Here is a 23,714-nt window from a genome sequence, read left to right as displayed (position 1 = left end):
TCTCTTATTTCCCTTTCTACTCCCACTTTATGTTTTAGAACTGGACTTGTGGTCTCCTTTTCTGTTCTGCATCCCAGGGAACACGTTCTGAGTTGAAAGAACATCTGCTTGGGTATCTACTCTATTCTTTCATCAGTTCATCTGTGGACTTCTTTGTGCTCCAGGTTTTCTTGCTGCATTTATGATACCTTTGTCCTTATGTGCATAAAATTGCTGAGCATCTTGGTTCAATGGCTACCCATCGATGCATTTTCTTCCATGACATATTTAACTCGGTTGTATTGGGATACAAGCCTCTTAACTCTGCTGTTCTGTCTTCCCCACTGTTCTGAGCTCCTTGCGAATGGGACCCTTGCTTGATTCATTTTAGCATCCCTGCACTTGGTACCCTGTAGGGCACATATTAGGTACTCAGAAAGTAAACACAAGAAAGAAACAGTGAGTGAATGAATGAATGCATTCTTAGCCTGTTGGAGACATATATTGACAGGTAGGAATGAAGTGAGGAGTAAGTATGAAAGAGACAGATTTTAAGAGACAGAGTGGTAGGAATTTGTAATTCTATTCTATTTGGTGCCTTTGAAATTCTCACACTTGCATTTTGAATGGTTGCTTAGTGTTCCAATCCATGCAAGCCATCCTACACAATTGCTTTGTAATCGGTATAATTTAGCTTTGTAACTGAGAGCCTGCTCCGGTGTGTGTTTATAAGGGGGGGATTTCTGTGTTTTCTGTTAGAGTTTATAGTCTTGTCACTGCTAAATCCAGTGTTACTCATTTCACGTGAATTAATAATTTAATAATTTAATGACCATGATTTTGACTATCCTAACCATTGAAATTTCTTAAGACAAAAAGGAGAATTTCATACATAAGAAAAACCATGACTATATTTTGGTACTGCAAATAAATATATTAGAAATGTTTTACTCATATATATTAGAACCAGGTAAATGTTCCCAAGTGTTCTGCTTTTTTCAAAATATAATTTATCCCCCCAAAATTTTTTAAAGTACTATTTTTAAATTGTAAACCTAAAAATAGCTGTCAAAATGTCTGAAAAAGAGAGCTTAATTTGATTCTTATTTTGATTATTCACGTGAATAAATTACTAAAGTTTTAAATAGGACTATTAAATGTAGCAAATGGTGAATATAAATTAGTATATGTTGACAAAAATATGTGATAAAGTACATAGACTGAAGAAAATTTTAAAATTCTAAAATTACTTAAGATTTTTGACTAGTAAAATGCTTTTTCCTCTGCATGTGAATTTTGACTAGGGTATTTATTTACAGAATTTTATGAGAAAAAAAGTCTGTCACCTGAATATTGGTTAGAAACACCTTCACAAATAGGACAGTTTTCATGTTGTCATTTGCAGCGATGTATTTCCTTAGTTTAACATTATACTTGTTTGTCTTGAACATTAGACTATCAAGCACCCAAATAGCAAATCTTTACAAATCCTCTTAGTATCAGAAACAAATAACTCTTGTATGAGTTGTCAGGAGTGTGCTGTGTTTTATGTGGAGTCACCATAGCAGAGTATTTACCAAAGGAAAGGGGAAATCAGATATACAGGTTTGTGACATAGGACCACAGACATTTGAAACCAGGGCAAATCAGTTCAGATGCTGCAATCTTTAATAGCAGAATGAGAAACACTGATGGACCATTGCCCTCATTCATTCTTTAATTTTACAGGTAGTTTAGAATATGTTCATTTACAGGGCGCCTGGGTGGCTCAGTCGTTAAGCGTCTGCCTTCAGCTCAGGTCATGATCCCAGGGTCCTGGGATCGAGTCCCACATCGGGCTCCCTGCTCGGCAGGAAGCCTGCTTCTCCCTCTCCCGCTCCCCCTGCTTGTGTTCCTGCTCTCGCTATCTCTCTCTCTGTCAAATAAATAAATAAAATCTTAAAAAAAAAAAAAAAGAATATGTTCATTTACAAGCCAAATGGTACATCTTGTAAGGCAAGATTCCTACCAAGATTATAGCTTGTGCAGAGTTCACATTCATATTAGTGCTGCGTTAGATAATTCAGATTAGTTTCAAGCAGCAGAAGTTTCTGCTGAGCACTTACCAAAAATTATTTTCAGTAAAGCATATGACAGTGCAGATCCAACATAGAATTTCTATTCACAATAAATCAATTTGTCAGCTGATCGATAGGATTCGCGATCTAAAGCATCTCAATATGTTATGCTTTCATGCCTCTTGATATCATCACTAAAAATCTCATTGGATTTGGTTCCCTGATGCTCGTTGCAACAGTCTTTAGAAGGCAGAGCTCATAGAATGGTTTTAAATTTCATCCCTTAATTCATTTTATGGGGCCTCACCTTCAAAGTTTTCACGTTCCCTTAAGACATATTTGTGCTCGCCTTTCTTTTTGATGGAGTTGTAATTAGTCCTGGGGAGCAGTTGTTTCCAATTAACCAGGAGGAGGAAATCACAACTGAAGTTTTATAACAAATCATTAGGTATTCTGTTATCAGACCAATATATTATGAATTCTGTGATATACACCTGTTATGCATCTTAAAAATAATCCTGCTGATTCTTATTTGTGATCATTATATTTTTATTTTTATTGGCAATTTTTGAGAAGAAAAATATCTTGATTTTGAGCTGCTCAGAGGGATAGAATTTCTACTCTGCACATACATAGTATTTTGCTGTAACTCACTTATTTCACACAAACAAAAAATGCAAAATACCCATTCCAACACGGTGGCTTACATTTAATAGTCACAGCATTAATTTATTTTCAACTAACATACTTTTAAATGAAGGACGCCAAAGTACTCTTTTAAAAAGATAAAGAAGGTGGCTATTTTAATGAAACAGGTATCTGATTTCATCTCACAGCTGATGACCTCTTCCTATACTTTTGAAGAGTGATGGTGTCTGCCCCTATCGCTTAACTTAAAAAAAAGTATTGCAGTTACAAAAGTTTGGCATCCCAATATCTAGAATTAAAATATTTATTTTTGCATATGATTCTCTTCCTGTATGACTACTAAGTTCATTGTAGATACCAGTAAATATACCCGAGTAATAAAAATATGCTATAACTTATCTTTGATAATCATAAACTCTTTGGGAAGAAGAAAAATGAAACCTGTCATTTAGTATGAAAGAGCTTTTGATAAGATACTGTCAGATATATAGAGATGGTCTCTGTAGGTTAGTATTCTTCTTTCATGGTTAAAATACACACATGCACAAACAGATGTAAACTATATATTCGATATGCAGCTCATGTTCGGGTCTAAAAGGTGGCCCCTCAGGGTGTGATTTCATCAGAATTCTAAAAAAAATTCCGCTAAAGCTGGGGAGGGAAGCTAACACTTCCCTGTTCTTGGACTTCATTTCTGACTTTTATAATACAAAAAGTTAGCATTATGTAATGAAATTGTATCAGTAAATTGTATCAATAGGCATGTATTTTTCATGTTCAGGCTCCAAGTAAACATTGGACAATCTGAGTGAAGAGGATGGATGAATGCTGTACCATTTATAGAACACTGTGAGCTAGGTTAAGCATCTCCTTTGCTATTTGGGAACCAGATTAAAAAGTTTTTTGAGGGCCCTTATTAAGTGTGTATTTGTGTGCTTGGGGAAGGGGATGAATCGGAGTAGAGGGAGTTGTCAGGCAACTATTTCTGCAACATGCCTCTATGATTAAAAAATATATGTAGAGTATTACCCTGTCTTTTGTCGGATAGATTCTCCCTTCACATGCAGCAAAAAAGTTTGCTTGGTGTCTAATCAAGCAACGCTGCTTTTTCAGATTTGAAGGAGACTCAGAAAGTTAGTGTTTTTTTTTTTTATTCTTCATTTAAGTATTATTTTTTAATTGCAGCGTATTAAACATAAAATCTGGTACAATCTTTAAAAATAAATAGGACCTAACTATAAATGGGCCCTGTTGTGTTTTTATCTTTGACAAGCAAGTAATTGCTTCTCAAATTTATCAGTTTGTTTATGCAAAAACCATTTACCAAGCCTAGCTCAAAAGCATCAATTTCATCATTATCATCTTATTAATTTAGCCAAGCTATAACACAGCTGATTATTCCTGAGTAATATCCTCTGCAGCACATCATGTGTGGCAAAACCATCTGTACAGTACCTATTTAATAAATAAACCCTCGGCTAAATGTCTCTGTTTATTGAGAACTAATGTTTATAGAAAATATAATGGAACTCAATAAATAACTCAGCTTCATCAACCTGCATATGAATCAGTGCGAAGAACGCTGACATCATCACCTTTCAAGTACCAGAGAAAGCAAAATTACCCAAAAGAGCTATAGAGTCAATATTAAGGCATTAAAACTGCAATGAAGGCATATTAATGCTTAAAACTTCATTGTTGGCAGTGGAATTGGCACAATGGACATATTTTATAACTCTAGGAATACTTAGGCTTTATGGCTGCTTCTTTGTTGACTGCCTTGCACTTAATGTAGTTTTCCACTTTAAATAAAAAAAACCCTCAAGATCTTTAAAAAAAAAAAAAAAACACCAAGAAAATTGCTGATTCTAAGCATTCATTTTTAAAATAATGCAAACTGCTGATTCCAATTGTTCAGATTTAAGAAAAAAAAGAAAGCCAACTTCTTTAACTCCATGCTTCCTGAATTCGTATCAGTAGCATATCAGTAGATATTTTGAGGCAAAGGTTTGTTTAAAAAGAAAGAGATTATCCCGAGTGATAGCATTAGTACTGACAATGTGAAAATGACTTTGCAAAGAAAAGCCAACTTTTCATGTTTGGGGCCATTGTTATTAATCGTATAAATAATAATATGCATGCCCCAAATTAAAGGGTGCACAATTGTTTAACATATGAATATTGACTCTCATTGCTGGGATATTAATAAAATTTAGATTAATAAGTTCAAGTTTTATGCTAGTACAAATCCAATGAAACAAAGTGGATTGTTTTAAAATAGATCAAGAAAATGGGTTCATTTCTTATAACTTGTTTTAAAAGTCTGTCCACACTTTGCTTTCCAAAAATAAAGTTTCATTGAAAAGGAAAAAAAAAAGGTTGTCTTTATTCGTACCTAAGGAATGATCTTTATTGATCTTCGAATGCAACTCTATTTTTGAGCATCAGTATGGCCCACTTCCATGTTGAAGCCTCCTTGTCCGGCAGCTTAAAAGCCTCTCTTCTTCCAGTGCCCACGGGACTTGAGATTTTCACCAAGGCTCAACCCTGATGTAATGTAAAAGCGAGGGAACTAGCAGGCACCGACCTGTTGCTGTAGGCAGGCTGGCTCATTCTCTAGGCCTTGCTTCTATTTCTGCTCATGTAGCTCTGAGACCCACCTGGCATACTCTTTTCCAGATGAAGACTTGTGTGTTCACACTTGGAAGATGTTTCCTCATGGCCATGAGATCTTTATCAGTTCAAATAATAAGGGCACAGAGCTGCCGATAACACCGTTCAACTGTCAATCTAAAAGCAGAGTGTTTTTTGTTTTCTTTTGCTGTTTTTGTTCAAAACATTTACTTATGAGTCTCATCAGAGAAGGAGGCCAAAGTGCGCTACCTCAAGAAGGGGTAAGATCCTATCTATAATCTGCAGACGTCAGCTTTCCTCCATAGATGTGGGTTCCATTATTCTAGATGTACAATTTCTCTCTCTCTCTCTCTTTTTTTTAGGGTTTCAGTTTATGCAGTGGGCTCTGTGGTTTGCACAGAGACTACCCATTCCCCAAACGTAGGAGGGTTCAGGGGTAATCCTAACAGAATCACTGTACCTCCTAAATTAGGCAAATGCGTCAAACAAAATGAATGCCACATCAAAAGAACAGAAAGATAGTGAAATCGTGCCAGTAATTGCCTTGTGGGGCAACTCAGCTTAAACAACTTAAAGCTTGCAAACACTGCACCCACACTACCCAGAAGAATACTTTTGTTCCAGGGTTTAAATTGCAAGCTAGGGAGCCAACAAATCTAAAACCCTTCTGTTTGGGAGCCAGAGCACACAGTGTGCCTCTGATGTATGCCTATAAGTAAACCTGCGTCTGGCACATCAGCAGTTTTGAATAGCTTGGGTTTGGTGACCAAAGTCAACTTCCCACGTATTCTGTCACAACCGGGCCCAGATCAGCAAAAAGGCTGTTGGATTGACTAACTAATTATATCTACTTTAAGATGACCTGTGGTTTAAAAACAGCAAAAATACAGGCATGCTAGCAAACGAGCTGCATACCATCAAGTGGCTAACACCCAGAGGGCTCCTGAGATGAAGCAAAGTAAATTTTTATCTATTCGTTCTGAGTCTGCTTCAGTGGCTAGCCCTCCATTGTGTAATCCATAAAGTTGCTTTCATTCCATCTTAAGAAATCAATTTTAGATATTTCTGATGAGAGGTGATGTCAGGCCTTACCATTTTGAGACAAGAAATCAAAATACCAATTCCAATCATCCACCCTGCAGTGGGGAGCAATGAGGCTGTGCATATAAGAGAGGGAGAGTGGGCCTCCCATAAAACGTGAGTAATTTAGGTATTTTTGAATACATTGGCCTGATACAGCTCTTAAACAAATAGTCTGGATCTAGTCCTTAGGACCCATTTTTAAAGGAGCAGTAATTTAGCTTATATCCGCTAAGAACTAATATCAAGGACCACTGAGCATGACAGACTACAACACAAGGTTATAATAATATGCCCAAGCCACAGATGCAAGGACGAACCTTTCCCATAGGCAAGGCATACTCTTGGAGAAATCCAGGAATTGGTAAATCTGATTATATCTGTGGAAAATTCTTGGCTTGGTAGAGAAGAAAAATTATGAAAGAGGTGGCATGTTTTTAGCTTTCTTTCATCTTTGCAAGGAATGGAAGAATTTACAGTGCCAAAGATAATATTGCAATAAATGTCAAAAAGGAGATGGTAGTTTCATTTGGATTATTTTGTCACAGTAGAATATATTTGTTTGTTCATTCATTCAATCATGCAGCAATATTTATCAGGTGCCTACATTGTGCTAGGCACTGGGATATAATAGCATGAGGAAATGTTGTCCCAGTTTCAAGGAACACACAATCTGGTGGAGAATTGAAAGGTCATAGAAATAAATGCAAAATTCGACCATGAGAAAGACCATATAGGACAGACATAAGATGGAGGTGGGAAGAACATTTCAAACAAAAGAAATAGCCCCTTAACACACTCGTGGTGGTAAAGGAATCTATGGGGCATGCAGAGAGCTGAGAGAGTAGTGTGGTAGGATAGTGCACAGCAAAAGAAATCTGGTGAAAGATGAACCCAGAGAACTTGGTAGGGTTTGGTCTTTACGGCAATGTCATGGTCAGTCCGTATCATCCATGCATGACTCATTGTTTGGAGAATTTAGTACAGAGTCCTATGACAGAAAATATTTGCCATCAATTGGTGCTAAATTATTATTCATTCCCTCAACTGATATTTCATTAACACCTATGCCATGCAAGGAATAGGCATTGGGAATCTAGTGGTGATCCATATGAGTATGGTCTCTGCTCTCACGGAACTGCAGTCTCTCAGGAAAGATAAACTATGAATAAATACAGGTGCATCGAGTGTTATAAAAGAGGAAGCACAGGATTTATGACCGGGGAGCCATTTTAGGAAGATGCTTCCCTGAGAAGTGATTTAAGTTGATGTACCAAGCAAAACTGGACTTAAGAACCTTTAGATATTCACTATAGAGCGTGAGGAAGAAAGTGGCAGGGGTGAGGTTAAAGACGAGGAGAATGTGGGGCTTGAAGCCTCAGCAACTTTCTAGCTGACAGTGAAAACCAACATGTTTTTGCTCAACCCTGGACAAGGTGGTTACGTTTTTAAATTTTTCCTCTGCAGGAATACACGTGTTTGGGGGAATGAGGACTTCTTTGTGCAATAGCTCCTCCTAACACAGTGTAGCCTGGGTCCCACCCCCGCCCCCATGCCCAGCTGCTGGGCAAGGGACACTATTGCCCTTCACCAGGGTTCTGTGGTGGGTAAGGATACAAAGACCCTTGATGGGCCATCTTTTGTCCTTGGGTCCCCATTGAAGCAGTGGGATTCTGCCTCTGCGGTCAGGGCAATCTAAGCTGGGGGTGTAATAGGGCCAATGATCTACCTCTTATTTTCTCCTTTGTTCTTATTTTTTCTCTTTTTCAGGAAACTGGCATGGAAATACATAACCCTCTTTCTCTCATTATCCTCCCAGGGAAGGAAGGAAAGGAAGGGGTTGGAAGTCCTGGGCTGAAGCAGGCAGAATGGTGGACTGAGCTGAAGTGGGACTCACTGTAGTTGATAGACTTCCCAAAGTTTCCAGTTCTCTGCACCATTCTGACAAAGAATAAGTTGTTCAGCGGCGCTCTGCAATCTCTCTGCCTCCTGGATTGTAGGTCTGTTTTGTAACCATAACAATAGCCATAGGAAGAGGTATTGGAATAAGTGAAAATCAATCCAATCCTGCTGAATCTTGAACACTTTATGTATGACATGGCTTAGACATCACTGGATACAGTATAGGAGTTTGTCCTCTATTCCACATCATCTGTCTAAAGGAAGTAATTCTGTATTTCACAAATGGACATGTTTATGGCCTAAATGTCACACTGTCCTAGACCTATGTCTTAATATGTTACATCTATTGTTTCTGCTTTGTACTGGTTATATAGAAAGAGATAATTATATTAAAGCATATATTAAATTAATTGTGGCCCAGGAAATCAAAACTCTTACATCTATTGTTTCAAAAAGCACACTTTATACAATTTCTTTTACATTCAGGACCTTTTAGTTTCCTAAAAGCTATTTACTATTTTTAAAAGTTTTTAGTTTCATACAACTCTTCATACTGCTGAGCTAAGCAAAATGAACATCACTTTTTCTTGCAGAAAGGAGAAAATAAGATTTATAAATATTTTCTGACATTTTTCGTAAATTTACAACATAGTTTAGTGAAAAGAGACGTTTCCTACTTAATGCATTTTAAATTATTTGTGTTTATTTTGACCTCTTTCCTATAAATCTGTAGTTACTCTGGCAAGCCAAATTATAAGCATCCTGGTGGGTACTGCTCATTAAGAGGCGAGACAGGTTTGATTAGAGGGGGCAGCTTGGGTGAGAAGGGCCATTCCTTATACAGTGAGGGTCTTCTTGGAACTCTATGGGTCATCACTTACTTGCCATTTGGTGTCATTTTTAACTCTTCATTTGCTAATAGAGGTTCTCCTGATGCTAAAGATTGATTTCTCCTGCTGTACTCGAATTTGCAAACAAAGAGCTCTATCAGGTGCATTTCATCACCAATATAAGTATAAATATAGAACAGGATGACTGTTTAAAGATTTTGCACAGTCATGACAATTCATATAAAAAAGGTAGAACTCAGTTAGTGTCCCTCTGATTTAGCACTCAGATGAAAGAAAGAGCTCCTGAAGCCTTGGATTGTTACTGCTTTTTAATAGCTTCTGAGTAATTTTTATTTCTTTGTCTTGCAAGTGTAAGAAAAGATCAAGAATGTATCTACTTGTAGGCTAAAACTCACTTTTTTTTTTTTTAAGTTTTTGTTTGCTTCCTTTGGAATGGGGCTAAGTCTAGATTATATAGCTACATTACCATGACAGTTTGATTTTTTAAAAAGTCATTTAGAGAAAGATAATCACCTAGTTGGTCAGAATGTCCTCAGTGTGATAGATACCTGCTAACCATAGCCAACTAATATGGGTGATGTATCTTTACATCTTTTGGTCATCTGCTGTCATGTAGAATAATATTTAACTATAGACCACTAATATATATATCTGAAAATTATCTGAAAACTCTTGTTGATTAAAGGGAAGTTTACAGTAAAATCAGGAAGTCGTTGGTGAAATTACAATACTTCTTCCATTAAGTTATCCATTTCTATTAAGCAAATACTTTAAAATATTACTCTGCTTATGTTAAGGGGATCTTCAGGTTAATGTTAAAATGTTCACCAGGTCAGTGATTTTCAACCATATGCTCCCTTTTGATAATATGTATTTTGTGATGCTTGATTTAATAATCAAACGGAATTCACAGATAATACCTACCTTCACGCATCATTTAAAAAAATCTGCAATGTCATAATTATAATACATAGGAAATATAAAAATATATAATAAAATAATAGGTATGTAGTCTGTAAATGTTCTGACACCACTATGCTCATTAACAAAAACACCCATGAAGATGTCCAAATTGCCCTCTAGGTGGTGAGGTCATTCCTCCTGATATCCACTCCAGGAATCACGGAGTTCCCAGACATCTGGGAACATACCTGTTTTATTTCTTGCTCTATATCCAATTCTAGACATAGGTATTTGGCATGGACTGAGTGCTCAATATTTAGTGAGTGTTGAATGAGCAAAAGAAAAAAAAAAAACAAACCCAAATCCAAACCTCCTCCTTCAGGAATTTATCATCTAGTTGGAATGGCAGTTCACTTCAGTAACACATAAAGCAAGGCGTTGGCTCCCCACACTTTCCAAGAACTGGGTGCATGGAGTGTGCTGCAGGAATTTAAGGAAGAGGGGACCCACCCTCCACAGGCAGAAGCTAAGGACTGCTGTGGGTCTCAGACATTAGGGCGATGGTACAGCGTTATGCCTTTAAACCGGTGTCTGCTCAGCGCAGGGCTCTGCTGGGTGCTGGGCCAGGTGCAGAGGGAGGACAGGTTAGGAAGGCCCTGCGCTCCCAGAGCTTCCATTCTAGGGTATTTCCAGCTTCTGTGAGTGTCACAAGCCCTGGAGGAATGGTTAAATGCATATTCCCAGGCCCGACCTCGGGTATTCCAGTCTTCATTTTAAGCAAGTGTTAGAGATAAATTCTAATGTAATTCACGAGTCTCACTTTAAGAAACAACAGATACAGGTGGACAAAGAACCCAGTGTGTTTCTCCTGAGAATTTTCAGCATTTGGAAAATGAATGGCAACCCTTGGGGGAATTTTGAGAATCATCTCAAAAGGGAACTTCTCATAGTTATTTCATAAATAAGTGAATGTAAAAGATGAGAGAGTATATATTTTAAGACATCATTATAAGACTGATGCTGTTGGTAAAATATTATTGTTTTAATATTCCTGTGACAGTAAAAATAGTTATAGGTGATGTGATTATATCTGTTTTCTTTTGCTGGTATTAGAAATGGAAATGTATTGAGGATGGAAATATATTGAGGAGAAAAATAGTTGTTCTGTTTTACAAGATAATTTTTTTTTTTTTTCAGGGAGAGATCTTTAAATATTTAAAATCAAGTGGTTTTTTTTTTGTTTTTTTGTTTTTTTGGTCTCCTGCTCCCTGCCATCTTTATGAAAGCATTTTTGACTCAAATGGTGAAATGGAGCATTATGTAATAAGACAAATTAGTTATTTCTTTCATTAGCAACTTCAAAAGTTGTCTTCTTAATACCATGTTATACTAAAATTATTTCTAGGAATTTTTTTTATTGCATTATAAATTTCTTTTTAAGAAACATGGATTAACCAAAAGTGTTTACAACTTTTCTCATGAGGTTAATATTTTATTTTCATTACCTTAAAGTTTTTAACTATAATTAAAATCGTAATGTCTTTCATGACACACGCCCAGGATACATCTGATAAAATTTTTAAATATGGAGTAACTGCCCTGGTTACAAACAGATAAGCTTAATTCTCAATATATCAAAGACTAATACAGGTTTTTGGACTTTATATATTTGATTCTACTTTTTAAAAAGATAATGGCTGGAAGCAGAATAAAAGACTTTTCAAGTGTTATTAGAGTATACCATGTAGCTCAAAATAAAGGGAAACAGTTCCTCTGGTAAATAAAGACCTCCAGTTGTGGATAATTGCATTGCCTCTTTCTTCAGGCACTAGACCCACACCCCAGCAAAAGCTGCCACACCCTCTCTAAACTTCACCCTCCTGAAAATGAATCAACCAACCACAGAATCCTAATTTTGAATCACAGATCATCTGCCTTTTTGTTTTATAATTGATTTTTGTATTTAAATTAATCACAAATTCACAAATTATAAAAAGCCATCAACTGATAATCAATAGTTCGTCTGCGTGACACTTAAACAATTGAGTTTATTCATTTTCTGAACTGATATTTTTTCTTTTTTAGTTGGTTAGTGCAATGAGCACTCAGCTTATTTTTTTTTTATGAGAGAACTTATAGAGCCCTGAAGATTATAGCTTTCTTTTTTAAAACTAGTGATTCTCTTAGCACATTTAATGTAAACAGAATGAAAAAACAAATGTTCAGTTTATTGTTTTAAGCTTACAAATGATAGGAAAGTTGCCTTTTTATGTTTTACATTGGTCCCGTAAGTTATTAAGATCAACTTAAAATGGAGGACTAGGTGCATCATTATTGGGACACATTTTTTTCAAAAAGTTTTCCAAAGATAATTTGTATGGGGAGAATCTTTTGCTCAGATGTATTTATTTTGTAGGTATAAACTCAATTGGGTAAAGAATATTCTGAACAATTCCTAATTTTCTGTTGGATTTCCTTATTTTATATGTGAGCGCTGAAAATCTATAGAACAAAAATTGATTTAATTTCCATTTAGAGCTTTTCCAAGGAGACTCCATTATGGAAGTGAGCAAAAGGTCACATTGTGAGAGGCCCTACCTCTTTCCTATGTACTCTCAGAGTGTGGACATTTTAAAAAAATGACCCTGCACATGTTATATTCAAATAGAGAAATGATTTTTAACATCAACATATGTAGATTTCCTTAGACTTTTTAATGTTCACATAATGAGTGAATACTCAAGAAATTAGGTACAATTACACACAGACAGGCACACCCAGAGGATTGAACCAGAGCATTTGACAGTGGAGTATGGGACTGACCCAAACTGAACGGATAATCCAGTGGAAACGTGTGAAGGCTATGCATTCGTGAGATCGACCACAGTTACACAAGATATGATACTAGGACACAGGCAGAAGTCCTCCTGCCTTGTGTCACATCGAGAGTCTAAGAAAGTTTGGCAAGTAGAGTCCCAAGTCCTGTCCAGAGAATCCAAAATCATCACCCATGGAGCTTAATTCTGAATTTCCGGCCCAGACAAAACTCCGATTAAATTCAATGAGTGTTTCTCATTTTAGAAAGCTGTGCATGTGCATGCCATGTTCTTTTCTTAGATAAAAACATACCCACAGCTCCTTCCATACGAAATGAAACCAAACACATTTAGAACACATGTAAGCCATTTCTCTATGGGAAAGGCCATTTGTGGTTAACACAGAAAGTATTTATGGTTTCACTGTTAATTGTGGTTTCTTTGTATTAGCCAAAAAAGGTAGCATTTTTCATGGTAGGAATAGTATGAAAGCAATAGCCTTTCTAAAAAATGTTCGAATTTTCTGGGGCATGAGGAAGTGACTGAATTTATGATATCTTCTAAACACCGAGCGAGTATACACAACCTACAGTTATGTTTTCAATCTGAATAAAAGTTTATTTAAAATGGTCTTAATTGCTCTTTGGTACATTTCCGCAAGCAAATCTGTATAATCAACATTATATAATATTTAAGGCTCGGGTACATTTTAGTTTCTTATTTATAATTGTTATCCAGGGACATTAAAATTTCATTCTGGATCAGTGTTATTTCTAGAAATTGTTAATTTCAATTTCTTTTGGAAATTGTTAATTTTACAAATGTTATCTTGTAAATGTTAATTTTATTTAATCAATCAGTGGGATTTATTTCTTCTTTCCTTTCTTCCATCATTCTTTTTTTTCCTCCCTTTTTTTGAGTTAAAAACTGAAGAATCATGGCAGTGTTGAAATATTTTAATTATTTCATATTACAAAAGTATCATTTTAATTTTAAACTGCATTTTGGCAAGGATTCTATAAGTGGGTGAGTGAATTCAAAAGAGTAGTTAAATACGAAAGCAGATTAATTAATTTGAATGTACATTTGTGGGGCTATATACTGATATTTTTTTAGCAGGCATTTCCACAAGTGTTTTAACATCTGAATGCATCACATATATATTGTTACCAGGTGGAAAGAGACAATTGTGATTGTTAGGTCAATAACCAGAATACTTAGGAAGATTTACATATAAAGCAGTTTTTCTTAAGTATTGGAGCTGTTATTACATATGGGAAAGAATATATTTGATAAATTTCATCATTATAGAATTTTATTTATAATTTTAGAGCAAGCAATGATATATGGATATTAGATTGAATTTTATTAAATTCCTAAGGAAAAAACAAGTATTTAAGCCATATGACCCTAATTGCCTCTTTCTGAGGGTGAGAAACATTCTTTATGAAAATGCTTAAAGTATAATTTATCAATTTAATCACATACACTTATGTATATCTCATGAGTATATGTGAAACTGCGTCTAAATGAACATTTGATGATGTTAAATGCAGTTTTCCAAAGATCTGTATTTATTCAAAGATCATGTAAAAGGCGATTAGCTTCGATAAATATTGCTGTGTCCTTTGCTAAGCATTTGTAAAATTCTGGCTTTTAATTTAATAGTTACAAACATCCAATACACTGGTACACTTAGATTGCACCTATGTTAGTATTCAAAACATTTGCATTTGTATAATTCTGGCTTTTAATTTAATAGTTACAAACATCCAATACGCTGGTACACTTAGATTGCACCTATGTTAGTATTCAAAACATTTCCATTAAAAAATTTCAAAGGTTTTTAGTATATGTTTTGTCTCTCCTTTTTCTTGCAAATGGAAATTGAAACTGGAATATATGATTACATATGAAATGTATTAACTGATCTGTTGATATATCATAAAATTTTATGCACCTCAAATAATATTTTAATATATTTTATACAGTGTATAATATTGAATATTAGTATAACATATTTGACAGGATATTTTTTATCTATTTATATAGTATCTTGAAATATATTGCTAACCATGGGATATGTCTTTCATGTCTTCTTGTGATTTTTATTTTGAAAATCACTAACATTTTAAGAGAGAATGTTCACAGAAAGAAAATACTTCTCTGTGAAATCTTTACAAAAAGGAATAAACCTCCAACCAGAACTTCATTTTAATAAATATGTTACACTTTCTTTTTATGCTACTAACATCAAATGATTTCTGATCCCAGATACAATTTTCTTTTGCATAGCAAAATATAATGTTTCTTTTCACTGTTATTTTCATGTATATTCAAATACTGTTGTAAAATAACCAAGGAATAAAAACAGACTTTACTAAGAGGTTACATTTTCTTTAGGTGCAGGCAATAGGTGGCGATAGTCAAATTCATGCAAAAGTATTTCATTCCTTGCTGTTCACAAATATGTAAAAATAGGCATTTCTAGTGTCCGCATATTTCTTAGGCTTTAAAGTCACATTTTGTCAGCCGAGCTTTCTTACCTTACTTTCGCTGAGGCCTTACTGAGAATCCTCAGACACTGCGGCTCTGTTCTTTCCTTGTCATCTGCTTGTGTTGTGCACATCAGACTGTAGGGGGCGCTCCTCAGCTGCCACAGAGATAATCCTGTGCTCAGTCCTTTTTTGCAGTTCTGAGACATATTTAATATTCATTATTTTATCAAGGCATTTAGTCTAAAAAGACTTCATTGCACACCCTTAAAGCACGTATATTCATAACTGAGTAAAAAAAAAATCTCACATAGGTATCAAGGTGGGCATTTGGGTTCCTGGGGATGTTAATAAAATTTTATAATGCTGCATTGTGCCTGGGCAAACAAGTACTTTTCAGAGCTCTCCTCTTGTTATTCTTTTCTACTTGGCGCTCAGGGTGGATTTTATAATACCCAGATTTTTATTACTATACCTCAAGTCTTGTCTCTTTGCCTTGAGGACTCCCAGAGAGCAGGGTGTGGAATGATCATGATTTATGTTTGGGGAGAGGAACCACAGAGTTTTTACATAGAATTATGTGCCCTACACTGAAGCTTATAAACAGCTTATCTTTAATGGGAGTGAAATATTGAATTTAAGATTGTGTGTGGCCTTTTCTCCACTCCCTTCCCTCCACTCTCCCTTCTCTGACTTGCCCTGTCCCAGACTACTTGTGTGGCAATCCGAAGATCCCTTCCCATACATAATGACACGGGCCTCTCACATGTCTATACCTTCTGGGTTCGCAGCAGCTGCTTCGGGCTTTTTATGGCTTTCCATACTTACTCTCGGAGAGACCCGTAGCATTTACTAGTCTGGTAGGTTGGGGACTTCCTTTCCTTCTGCATTCAACCTCTTCCTTGCCTCCGGGCCTCTGCCCGCCCTGTCTCCCTGTGAGGGAGTGCAGCTTTCGAGGACCCCACTCTCTTTATTCCTGTCTGGGACCAGCCCCTTCTCTTGGGACGGAGACTCCCTCACTCCTCCAGACTCTGGGTGCTGCTCCAGCAGTGGCCTCCTCTCCCTCCTTGTCACCAGACTTCTGTAATTTCTCCTACTTTCAGAAGAATCCCTCTCTTCTCCCCACTTCTCCAATCTGCAGTCTCTCCTTTCTCAGTTTCCTTTTATACCAAAGCCCCTCCAAGAGTGGGCCTTACTTGATGTCACCAACTCCTGTCCCTCCCATTGTCCCCTCCCACCACTTGCTCCACTGACTGTCTTCACCAGTGACCTCCACGTTGCTACACCTAATGATCAGTCCTTGAGGCCACATTTTTTCCCCACCGTGGATCACCTGCTCCTCCTTAAAATAGTTCTTTCGTGGAGCTTCTAGGAGATAGACTGTCTCCTTGTCCTCCCATCTCGCCAACAGCTCCTTCTCTGCTCCTGAGATAGTTGTGTGTTATCTCCTTGAGCTTATCTCATCTTCTCTCATCTTCTACTCTGAAAAATCTTACATTTACTTTTAGCTAGGACCACTCCCCTGAACTCTGACATGTATATTCAACTGCTTTCTCTACGGGATGTTGCTATTTGGAGGTCTAACAGACTTCTTAAACTGATCTCCATTTCACCCATCCCCACCCAAAACCAGCCAACGGGCCAACCAACAAACCAACAAACCCACTTCTTCACAGTCTTCCCATCTTAGAAAAGGGAGTTTTCTCAGGATAAAACCTCGGTCTATATGATAGTCCAAACCACTGTCCTCATTCATCTTGATTATTGTCTCCCTGCTTCTGTCCACTCCAATACACACCTACATCAATCAGTATAGCAGTAGTTCAATGTCAGCTCATTTCAGTCCTTTCCTCAGAACCCACCGGGGGCTCCTCATCTCACATTAAAAGTCGCAGCCCAATGGATGGCCCACTAGTCCCTGGATCTGGCCCCTGAGATACCTCTTGGCCTCATCCCCTGTTCTTCTCCCTGGCTCGCTTCATGTCAGCCACACACACAGCCTTGCGCTTGCTCTATAAGCCCCTCCTCGGAGGCTCTTCACCAGTGATTTTCTCTGTCAGGAGTGCTCTTCTCCCAGGGGGCTTCATGACTCACTCCTTCATGTCTGTGAGATCTTTCCCCTAATGTCACCTCCACAGTGAGGAGGACTTCCCTGGCCACCTTATTTAAAATAGGAAGCCTACTTTACTGGACACTGCATTCTGTATCCCTACTTTCTGCCGTTATTATTCGTCTCCGTAGCACTTGTCATTGTCATCACCTGCCTACCAGATACTCACTTACCGCTCGTTGCTGCCCCGTCAGGAGGTGCCTTCCCAGGACAGGTGTTTTCACACTGTGTCTTCTGTGGCATCCCTGCTGCTGAGCCAGATGTTTGATATGTGCTAGACTCCTAGGAAAATTTGCCGAATGAACGAACCCATTTTAGTATACCACCTGTGAAAGGATCAACGTCCAAATTTGGGATCCAACCAGGATTTGAATTATATTCTGTCTCTTCTGTTTTAAAACTTGGTTTCTGATTTAAAAGAACTTTTCAAAATGACCCCACTTAATTTTGTGTTCGTATCTTTGGTTATTCTCTTTAATTGACTGAACATCTTTTCATTTTGACATTTAATAAATATTTGATACAGTAACACGTTAGACTTCAGGACTTTTTTTTCCTTTGGAAGAGGCTTTTTTTTTTTTTTTTTTGTAGAGGGGTTGTAATTATTGGGGCTTAGGAAAGTCAAATCCCATGAGGATGGACTTTCTTACTTTTGGTAAAATGAAAAAGCACTCCTAATGTGGACAAAATTTTCTGTAAAAGGCTTCTCTTTGTACAGAATTTTGGGGAATTTGGTAGAAGTAGTTGATTACAAGCCTTTATCTTTCCTGTTCTCCTTGCCATCCCTTCATACCCCAATGACCTCAAGATTATAGTGCCCATGTAGGATTACATTTTAAACATTTCTCCTGTAAGAGGTGACATGTTTAATTCTGTGCATCAAATTATATGACCTAATGGTGTGACTTTACCTACATAAATGTGGAAGAAGCTATGCAGAAAGAAACCAGCATTTGATCAGGTCAGAGATTATGCTAGGCCTTTTTCATATTTCAGCTTATTTAATCCTTAACACAACCCATTATACAGATAGGAACCGAAACTTGGAAAGATTGTATAACTTGCCCAAGATCTTAGATCCAGGGTATTAGGGTGCTTGGATTCAGAGATCTGTCTGTTTCTCAAACTTGTATTTCTTTCAGTCATTATGCTGCCTTCTCTATTATCAGCTCGACATAATTTGCTATAAACTCTGAAATGCTTTTTAGGCCGTTTTCAGAAAGTAATATGTGTGTATACTAAAATTTGACATTCCACAAAGGGCAGAGGGAGAGAATCTCCGGCAGACTCCCTGCTGAGTGTGGAGCTGATGCAGGGTGACCTCATGACCTCGAGATCACGACTGGAACTGAAATCAAGAGTCCTACCCTTAACCAGATGAGGACCCAGGTGTCGGACACCAGGTCTTTGTCTAGTCTTTTGTTAAACATTATCTTTAATGTTTACAACAACCTGAAAATGATGGTATTATCATCATCGTCATTTTACAGAGAAGGAAACTGAGGCTCATAGAAGTCATTTTCCTGATTTTAAAGATGCTGATGCCTGCCTGGGCTCTTACCTAGAACAATAGATCAGATTTTTGAATTTTTTACTCCTTCACCTCATTCACGTGTCTGCTCAAATATCACCTTATCAGAAAGGCCCTCTCTAACAAAATTTCCTAGACAGTTCTACCTCTAGATAGTGTCCTCTTAGTCTGCTTAATTTTCTTATAAAATGTACTACCACCTATGCATTATATATTTCCTGATTTGTTGTCTGTCCTTCGCAGCCAAAATACAAGCTCTGAGTTTAGGAACATCGTTTCTGTATCCACCATGCTTAAATATCAGTCGAATTGATGTGAGTAAGTGTGGAGCTGAAAGTGGAGGCGAGGGGCACCTGGGCGGCTCAGTCGGTTAAGCATCTGCCTTCTGTTCAGGTCATGATCCCAGAGTCCCAGGATCAAGCCTTGCGTGGGGCTCCCTACTCAGCAGAGTGTCTGCTTTTCCTTCTGCCCGTCACCTCGCTTGTGCTCTCTCTCTCTCTCGCTCTCTCTCAAATAAATAAATAAAACCTTTTTTTTTTAAAAAAAGAAAGTGTAGGTGAAATTGGATTAATCTAGGTGAATTGAATAAAGAAGATAAAGGAAACTTTGAGTACAAGAGAATAGAAGAGAGAGGACTAGAACAGAATAGGACAATCAGATCAGAAACATTGAAGAAATGTGAGGGTTTTAGATTCTTCTGAAAATGGACCTTGTGGACATAGAAAGGAAGATTGCCCTTTTATGTAAGGTGATGGGGCTTTCAGAAGAAGGCGCTATATATTTGTGTCAGAGAAGATTATTAAAATTCTCAGCATCAGTTGTTTAAAGAAGTAAGGTTTCAAAGTAGAGGGGAATTCAGAACCTGAGATACAACTTTGGAATAAAGAGAAAAAGACTATTTTGAAGGTACCTCCAGGAAGAGGTTTTGGTTGTAGAGTTCATCTGAAGGTCTATAAACTACTAAAGAATTGAAGATACCTGTAATATTTCATACCCAAGAGAAGAGAAAATGGAAAAGAAGAAAAGACTCAGAGGAAATGAGGGCACAGAGACACAAAGTAACTTGCTTAAGGTCACATGGCTTGTGAGTGGCGGAACCGGAATAAGAAAGCCTGGCTGATGGTTGTCGGGGACCCACACTCATCATCATTAGGATACCTGTTTTTTTCTGACAACATTCTCTTGACACTGAGCTTTTAACTTTTCTTGAAATATTGTTACATGCACCAATTTTCTGTTTTCTTTGCTTGTGGTGGCTTGCCGCTGACATTCCTCAGCTACGGGAAAACAACTGTGTGACAGGCAGCACGAAGGAGCTTTCCTGACTTGGCTCGCTAGGAATGAGAGAAATCAATAATTCCTTGAATGATTAAGTGATCACAATGGCTTGATAATTTGGCAGTGGGAAATCAGAGACCTTGGCAGGGACAACTTCCGAGAAAAAAAAAAAGAGTTTTAATTCTTATTAATAAGATTTAAAAAGAGCTGATAGAAAGGAAATGTATGTAGCATGGGGAAGTTTTAAATCCAGGTCTTATTTTGATAGGGGGAGGTGTAGTAGGGGCTCCGTGTGCTGTTCTTGAGGAGTTGAGGATCCTGAATGCACTGGATACGTTGGAGATAGGTGAAAGAAATGTAGCATTTGAAAATTAATGAAAGAGAAGAAAATAATTAAGAAATCAAGGTTCCTAAAAGATGTAGAGAATGTTATTTCAGATGACAGTGGACAGAGGAATAAAAGTTAAGGGGGAGATATATAATTAATCATGGTTAATCACCTATCCATCCACCCATGTAATCACATCCTACACATCTGAGAACTAAACAGCGATGGAAAGGGAAACAATACATTGATCAGGAATGGCACCAGGCATCCTGTGAATCACGGACTTTAATAGACTCAGAAAGACATTTTATTGGAAATAAACTTTTCAATATTAATTATAATTAAATATAAATGGATGGTATCCCACACACATTTTCTTTATTTAGAATTATACTATTGAATATGTGGCCCTTCCTATTTCTCATGTTCTGTGTTAAGAACATGCACTGGCTGTGAGAACTGACACGCACAGATATGTATCATTTTTAGGGGGGGAATGATGACCCAACGATTAGAAATACATCCTTATTTATGGCTGATGATAACGCAGTCTCTGCTCCTTGCATTTATAAGCTGTATATATGGTAGGGACGATGTTGGAAACTTGTCCATAAACAGGTAGTTCTCTTTCCATGAGCCCTCCCTAGTTGTGGAGAATCATTTAGAAACATGTAAAGTCAACTGTGAAATTAACACACTGTGAAAGGCATGTAATAGTGATGCTAAAATCAAAGTTACCTCTGCCTGGCGCTGCGAGCAACTGTATCAGCAGAGCTTTGTATGTCTTGCAGAGCCAGCATGTGGTATTAAGTGAGTATTTGTTGAAAGCTGGACTCAGAAAAGGAAGAGATCTTTTCCCATCTCAGAACAAGTGTTCATGCATTCTGTGCCTTTCAGATTCATTTAGGAAAATATATGGAAGCCTTTATGTTACTATTCTCAGCTCTGCCTTTCTGCCTTATTACACCATTTCCTTTTGCCCATATATACCATTCTTTGCCTGCTACATGACAGATGTGATTTTTGGCTCCTCCTTTTTCATGACACTGTAGAATCATGCCACATTTCTTAGGTTGAGGTTGAATTTATCTTTAGAGAGTTGTTTCTTCTTGCCCTGACTACAGTTTTTTCAGTAGAGCGTATATGACTTGGCAAGTATTTGGGAGTGTCCAGGACGTCTGTGGCTCCCTGCACTGTAGCAAGCATCCACTATACTCGAAGGGGGCGCACCTATAGTCTTGGGCTTTTGTGGTGTTGATCTTCATTTTAGTTCCATCAAGTGTTTTGTGAGGGGAAAGTCTTTCTGCCCCCAGCTACCAAGGACTGCAAACCACTTTGGTTTTCGGGGTTTTAGAGAACAATTACAGTGGTATGCTATATGTGACTTATGGTATATATTCTGACTCTAACATGATAGTTGTTTTGTTTTATTGCCACTTAGGAAAAATGTTAACTCCTTTTGCGGCTCTTCCTTTGAAGCCCATTCTGTGAAATATCTCTAATGTGAAATTAATCTGGGTTTGCTTGGATGCCAGGCCCATAAGAGATGAGAAGAAAATCTCATGAAGTCAATAGCCTTATCTATTATGATCATAACACTGGGATTTACATGGGAGAAGAAGGCAGATACGAAAGAATGCTCAGAGTAATATGGGTCAGGAAAGAGAGGAAAAAAGTTGTCCTCAGTAGGGGACAGTTAAGCATTTGCTGTATACTATAGGTCTAACCTGGACTTTTGGCACTTTTCTGAAAGGGGATAGCAGTGGTTATCAAGGCTAGTGGCTAGCTTTAGAAAGGGCATCTCATCTGGTCTCCATTTAGGAACACTGCAATGAATGAGATTCAAAGGCTCATAGCTATGCACATTTCGGGAGGTTGGAGAAGCAACTTAGAAATGCAGAACACTCTGGAAATAAAACCACCATTCATCCCAAACACGGAGAGGTGCTAGTCTGACAGAGCCTGTATCTTCCAGTGATATCCAGACTGTGCTGAGGACGGGTTTGCCATGGTTAAAATCAGTATTCCAAGACTTGTTTGTTTAAAATGGAAAAAAGACTGGTGGTTGGAAACCTCATTTTTCTTTGTTACTGTTTTTGAAACATCAGGACATCAGCTTGTCTCTTGGGACTGTGCCCAGGAGGTCTAATTTTGCTGAAGGATCCAGTCAAGACTTTGGAGTTAGTTTAGTATTCTAAATTAGTTATATTTTGATTTTACTTGGATTTGTGGGAAAACTAAAAAAGTCAACATCTAAGAGAGGCAATTCCAGGTTCTTCCTACCTCCCATGAAATTGTATTTTGGTTGTTATGTTGAACACACAAAAGTAAAAAATATCCCTCTGAAAATGTTCATGCAGCACGAGCAGTTCCTCTCTGAGAACTCATATTCCCTTGGATGAATGGCATAATTTCATTCCTAAAAGCATACTAGGGATTCCCTTTTCCCGTTCAGTGATTATAATGTTGGAATAAATCCTTGCCTCTGTTGACTCCCTAAAGTGTGCATACCTGGAATGAATACACTGTTGATGATTTTACATTAGTAGAGGAATGAAAGGGAATGGGAGGGGGAGGGGGAAGCAGAATTAGAGATTCAAGCTACGACCCAAATCAGTGAAGGCTGAAAATGGCGAATCATAGGGTCAAGAGATTGTCTGGATCTAGGAAATAGTCGGAGATTAGAAGTCAAAGTAGAGAAGTGAGTCAATATCAAAATGGCATTGTACATGAAGTGGAAGTGCAAATAGAGTGTTTATAAATGCAAGTGAACGTAAGTATATGTGCTTTACCAGATAGATGACCATGGAGCTTTGCCTTACCTTCTCATCTATTTGACAGAGTAGGGACCGATGACTGCTGGCTGTGATGGGAGGAGACTGGGGTCTCAAGGCCATGCATCTGACAGATAGACACCCTGTTATCCAAGAGGTGGGAATAGGGGCTTCTGGAATGCCCTAGAGGTTTGATTTTGGAAAAGATGCCTGTGCTGTGAACCTTTGTACTTTCTGTAAATTACATCAGCATTCCTTGGTCAATGCCATTCGGAAACATGTACTGCAAAGTTAATTTGGTTAATTCACAAGTCTATTTTTTACCTGT

The 23,714-nt window shown here is 37.5% G+C and overlaps 1 long non-coding RNA gene across 2 annotated transcripts in view; it reads right to left on the bottom strand.

Annotated features, from left to right (window-relative positions):
- Nucleotides 1–15,486, bottom strand: part of LOC116633082 — a 33,113-nt gene extending 17,627 nt beyond the window's left edge. For both annotated transcript variants that reach the window (XR_004299560.1, XR_004299561.1), the window contains exon 1: nucleotides 15,417–15,486. This is a non-coding gene — a long non-coding RNA (uncharacterized LOC116633082). The remainder of the gene's footprint in view (nucleotides 1–15,416) is intronic.
- Between the last annotated feature and the right edge of the window lie 8,228 nt (nucleotides 15,487–23,714).

Source organism: Phoca vitulina, unplaced genomic scaffold (assembly GCF_004348235.1).
Source record: "Phoca vitulina isolate PV1807 unplaced genomic scaffold, GSC_HSeal_1.0 scaffold1, whole genome shotgun sequence".
NCBI lineage: Eukaryota > Metazoa > Chordata > Mammalia > Carnivora > Phocidae > Phoca > Phoca vitulina.
Note: the sequence above shows the minus strand (reverse complement) of the source record. Positions and strands in the feature narration are given on the sequence as shown.